This window comes from Triticum aestivum, chromosome 4D (genome assembly GCF_018294505.1).
Source record: "Triticum aestivum cultivar Chinese Spring chromosome 4D, IWGSC CS RefSeq v2.1, whole genome shotgun sequence".
Lineage (NCBI taxonomy): Eukaryota > Viridiplantae > Streptophyta > Magnoliopsida > Poales > Poaceae > Triticum > Triticum aestivum.
The window spans coordinates 120,160,836-120,166,835 of NC_057805.1; positions in this window are offsets into that span (position 1 = coordinate 120,160,836).

The following is a 6,000-nucleotide window of genomic DNA, read 5'->3' on the forward strand; positions in this document are numbered from 1 at the left end:
GGGGCGGCGGGGCTCGGGGAGGCGAGGGGCGGCGGGCGACGGCGATGGGCGGCTTCGGCGCGGCTCCTCCGGGCGGCGTCGGGTGCGGGGCGGGGTCGGGATGAGGTGAGGAGAGGGCGGCGGGGCTGGGGTACTTAAGGAGGGGGGGTGCCGTGGGGGAGGGGGCAAGGCGGCGGCGGCGTCGTCCCCGACTGGGACTTGGGCGGCGGCGGGAGCTAGGTCTCCGGGAGGGAGACGGCTCGGGCGGTGGGCTGGGCCGTCGGCTGGGCTTCGGCCCAGTCGGCGCGCTCGGGATTTTTTTAAAATAATTTCGTCGAACTTAAGAAAAATCATAGAAAAATAAATAAAAATCCAAAAATGCCAAAACAAATTTTCACCGTCTAATTAAAATAATTAGAACGAGATGAACATTTTCTTGGCCTGAAAATGCAGTTTTGAAAACGTGCAATTTTTCTAATGCAAATAAAATTGTAAATAAAATCCGAATAAATCAAATATTTGATTTTAATATTTTTCCTCCAATATTTCAATTATTTTGGAGAAGTCATATTTTCTCCTCCCATTTATTTTAATACGAAATATTTTTCGGAGAGAAAAATAATTAAAACCAAAATCCTCGTTTCATTATTTGATAAAAATCAAATATGAAAACCGCGAAAAATTCCCCAACTCTCTCCGAGGGTCCTTGAGTTGCTTAGGATTTTCGAGGATTTTGCCAAAATGCAATAAAATATGCTATGCAATGATGATCTAATGTATAACATTCCAAATTGAAAATTTGGGATGTTACAAACCTACCCCCCTTAAGATGAATCTCGCCCTCGAGATTCGGGTTGGCTAGAAAATAGGTGAGAGTGGTTCTTCCGTAGATCTTCCTCTCGCTCCCAGGTGGCTTCGTCCTCGGTATGGTGACTCCACTGAACTTTGCAAAACTTGAGAACCTTGCTGCGGGTGACTCGGCTGGCATACTCAAGAATCTTAACTGGTTTCTCCTCATAGGTCAAGTCACTATCCAGCTGAATCGCTTCCAGTGGCACCGTATCTCTCAGTGGTATCTCAGCCATCCCTGCGTGGCACTTCTTCAACTGGGAAACGTGAAATACATCATGAACTCCTGACAATCCTTCAGGCAATTCCAGTTTGTAAGCAACTTCTCCCATATGCTCCAAAATTTTGTATGGTCCTACGAAACGTGGCGCTAACTTTCCTTTAACTCCAAATTGCTTAACTCCTCGAAGTGGTGATACTCGTAGGTTAACTCTGTCTCCGACTTCGTGAACTGTCTCCTTGCATTTAGAATCCGCATAACTCTTCTGCCTGGACTGGGCTACCTTGAGCCTATCGCGAATCAACTTCACTTTCCGTTCAGACTCTTTAATCAAATCTGGTCCAAACAACTGGCGGTCTCCAACTTCGTTCCACAACAAGGGTGTTCTGCACCTCCTTCCGTACAAAGCTTCGAAAGGGGCCATCTTCAAACTGGATTGGTAACTGTTGTTGTAAGAAAACTCTGCATACGGCAAATTGTCGTCCCAACTAGATCCATAATCTAGCGCACAAGCTCTCAGCATATCTTCCAAAATCTGATTGACTCTCTCGGTCTGTCCGTCTGTCTGTGGATGAAAGGCTGTACTGAACTCTAGCCTGGTACCCAAAGTTTCATGTAACTGATTCCAAAACTTTGAAGTAAACTGGGTTCCTCTATCTGATACAATGGTCCTCGGAACTCCATGCAGACATACGATCCTGGTCATGTATATCTTTGCCAACTTAGCACTGGTGTAAGTAGTCTTCACTGGGATGAAATGAGCTACTTTCGTCAAATGATCGACTACAACCCATATCGAGTCATAGCCTGAACGAGTCCTGGGCAATCCCGTGATAAAATCCATGCCTAGTTTATCCCATTTCCATTCGGGTATCGGCAATGGCTGTAGCAATCCTGCTGGCTTCTGATGCTCTGCCTTCACTCTCTGACATACATCGCAAACTGCTACATACTCTGCAACACCTTTCTTCATTCCGATCCACCAGAAAATATCCTTCAAATCCAAATACATCTTGGTATTTCCTGGGTGAATCGAATACGGTGAATCATGGGCCTCTTGCAAGATCAACTTCCTGATCTCCGGATCATTGGGCACATAAACGCGGTCCTCAAACCATAAGGTATCGTGCTCATCCTCACGAAATCCCTTGGCTTTTACTTTGCTCATCCTTCCCTTTATCTCGTCAATCTCCTTGTCTGTCTTCTGAGCTTCCCTGATCTTTTCCATCAAGGTAGACTGAATCTCCAACGTTGCTAAATAGCCTCTTGGAACTATCTCCAAACATAGCTCGCGAAGATCCTTGGCTAATAATTTCGGTAACTCTCCGGTCATGAGTGTTTTGACATGGCTCTTGCGGCTCAACGCATCTGCTACTACGTTAGCCTTCCCTGGGTGATAATGCAATCTCATATCATAATCCTTAATGAGCTCCAACCATCTCCTTTGCCTGAGATTCAACTCCTTCTGCGTGAAAATGTACTTCAAACTCTTGTGATCCGTATACACCTCACAGTGATTTCCGATGAGAAAATGTCTCCATGTCTTCAACGCATGCACTACGGCTGCTAACTCCAAATCATGGGTGGCATAATTCTTCTCATGGGGTTTAAGTTGTCGTGAAGCATATGAAACAACTCTTCCCTCCTGCATTAGCACTGCTCCAAGTCCTCGACGTGAAGCGTCGCAATATACTTCATAATCCTTGCGTTGATCTGGCAGAATCAACACTGGTGATGTAACCAAACGTTTCTTCAACTCTTGGAAACTAGCTTCGCATTCCTCAGTCCAATTGAATTTGGTGTCCTTCTTTAACAGCTCTGTCATGGGCTTAGCAATCCTCGAGAAATTCTCAATGAACCTCCGGTAGTATCCTGCAAGTCCAAGAAAACTCCGGATCTCTCCAACTGATGCGGGTGATTCCCAGTTTGTCACAGTGTCGACTTTGGTGGGGTCTACTGCTATTCCTTCTCCGGATATAACATGTCCGAGGAATCCAACTTCCTTCAACCAAAACTCACATTTGCTGAACTTGGCGTATAACTGATGTTCTCTGAGCTTCTCAAGTACCAAACGCAAATGTTCCTTATGCTCCTCTTCATTCTTTGAGTAGACCAAAATATCATCAATGAACACTACGACGAACTTATCCAAAAACTCCATAAACACTTTGTTCATCAGGTTCATGAAATAGGCAGGTGCGTTAGTCAGACCAAATGACATAACGGTATACTCATATAGCCCATACCTGGTGGTAAAAGCCGTCTTAGGTATATCCTGCTCTCGAATCTTTAACTGATGGTATCCTGATCGTAGATCGATCTTGGAAAATACCTTAGCTCCTTGTAATCGGTCAAACAAATCATTGATCATCGGCAGTGGGTACTTATTTTTGATGGTCACTTCATTCAATCCTCGATAATCAACAACCATCCTCAACGATCCATCTTTCTTCTCCACTAGAAGTACGGGTGATCCCCAAGGTGAAGAACTTGGGCGAATATAGCCTTTATCCAGTAACTCCTTAATCTGCTTCTTAATTTCTTCCAAATCCTTAGCGGGCATCCTGTACGGTCTCTTAGATATCGGCCCTGTGCCTGGCAAAAGTTCAATCAAAAACTCTATGTCTCTATCTGGTGGCATGCCTGGCAACTCTTCTGGAAATACATCCGGGTAATCCTTCACCACTGGTACTTCTTCCTGTACAACTCCTGATAAGGAATTTACTTGAGTCCTCTTCGGCACATGCCGGGATACATACTTAATCCTTCTCCCTTCTGGGGTGGTAAGCAAAATCGTCTTACTGGCGCAATCGATGTTTCCCCCATACATCGATAGCCAATCCATACCCAATATTACGTCCAAACCTTGCGACTCCAAGACTATTAGGTCTGAGGGGAAAACATGCCTACCTATGGCCAATGGCATCTGAAAACATCCTTGGCTTGCCATATACTCTGCTCCTGGCGAGGTTACTAACATAGGTGTTCTGAAGAACTTTGGTGGGCAACTTAAACTTATCCACAAATCCCCTTGATATGTATGAATGCGATGCACCAGTATAAAAAGAACGATTGCAGTAAATGACTTAACCAAAAACTTACCTATTACTGCATCTGGCTGAGCTTCAACCTCCTCCACGCTAACGTGGTTCACATGTCCTTTGTTGAAAGGGTTCGGCTTCTTCCCAGAGCTTCCATTGCCATTTCCATTCTGGGCTTCAGGACATTCATTGGCATAATGTCCAGTCTTCTGGCACTTAAAGCAAGTGACTTGGCTCAGGTCTCTCTTAGCTGGGGTTGAAGGGTTGGTACGGTTCTGGCCGTTGCTTCCTCCATTCCCATTACCATTCTTGGGGCCATTATGGTTGTGCGAACTACCTCCTCCATGGGTATGCTGAAACTGTCCTCCCGATTTCGGGGTAAAACGTGGCTTCTGCTGAGCTCCAGAATTGTACTTCCCTTGTCCATACTTCCTCTTACGGTTTTCAATCTGCTGTTGCTTCCCTTCAATCATGAGAGCTCTATCTACCAACTCCTGGTAGTTGTTGAAGGTTGCTACCATCAACTGCATACTCAGCTCATCATTCAGTCCTTCCAGAAACTTCTCCTGCTTGGCTGCATCTGTAGCAACGTCATCTGGAGCATAACGTGCTAACTTACTAAAGTCCTCCACATACTGGCCTACGGTGCGTCCTCCTTGGCGTAGGTTGCGAAACTCACGCTTCTTCATGGCCATAGCTCCTGCTGAAACATGGGCAGTACGGAAAGCTTGCTGAAACTGGTCCCATGTGACAGTGTCAATAGGGTGTGTGGCTGTGTAATTCTCCCACCATGATGCTGCGGGTCCATCAAGCTGATGGGCGGCAAATCGCACTCTCTCCGCATCTGTGCATCCTGCAGTGGTCAACTCCCTTCCAACTTTGCGGAGCCAATCATCTGCAACAATCGGCTCGGTGCTGCTGGAAAACACCGACAGATTTAGCCTCAAGAAACGGGCTAAGTGATCAACAGGTGGTGGTGGATTGTTGTTGTTGTTGTTGTTGCCTTGGTTCTGTACTAATACTTGCATCAGGGCATTCTGCTGCTGAATCAACTGAGTGATCTCCGGTGGGAAAACAAATCTGGTGTCGCGTCTCGGAGGCATCTGATAGGTTTAGAAAAGATGAGAATTTAGAATAGAATGAGGTCTAGAGGGAAAACACTACCCATATGCATATGAGACAAACACAAACAATATCACTCAATCAAACAAGGCATACAATCGATCTAACTATCGTTACAAAGTGCTCGGTCTATACTATATACATGGGGGAAATACTACTACTGATTATGGGGGTCTACTAGAAATTTTGATCGGTCGAAGACTCCATGATATCTGCTCCAGCTTCATCAACAAAGTCATCTTCACTGGGGTCCGAGTCTGTGTCGTCAATGATGATGTAGTTATCCGGGCAAGTAGAATCGTCATCTTCTCCTCCCGGTGCTGGGTCTCCCATGAATACTCCGATCTTCTTTATCAGGTCGTCATTCTTTTCCAACAACGTGGCGATCTCCTCCTCATATCCATCGCGCGTAGACTTGAGTTCTTCCTCCAACTCCGTGATCTTGGTCAATGCCTTCTTCAGATCTATCATGTCTGCGCACATCTGGTTCTCCTGGCGACGAATGTGTTGGTTTTGCTCCTGGATGAAAGCTGCAATTGATCCATCCTTCTTGGTGCTGATCATCTCCCATTGCTCATCTCGGCGTCCACAAATCTGATAAATAGTATCCTTAAGCTCCCTGTGGTAGACTTCTCCAATGCGTCCCATAGAGATGTGGGCTGCCATGCTCTTCCCTAAACTCCAGGTTGGTGCATCAAAGGAAAACTCTATAGGTTCAGTGACTGGCGTAAACGTCCTTCCTGGAACTTGAACTTGAATCTTCCAGCGCTCCTCTTCTGGTAGTGTGGC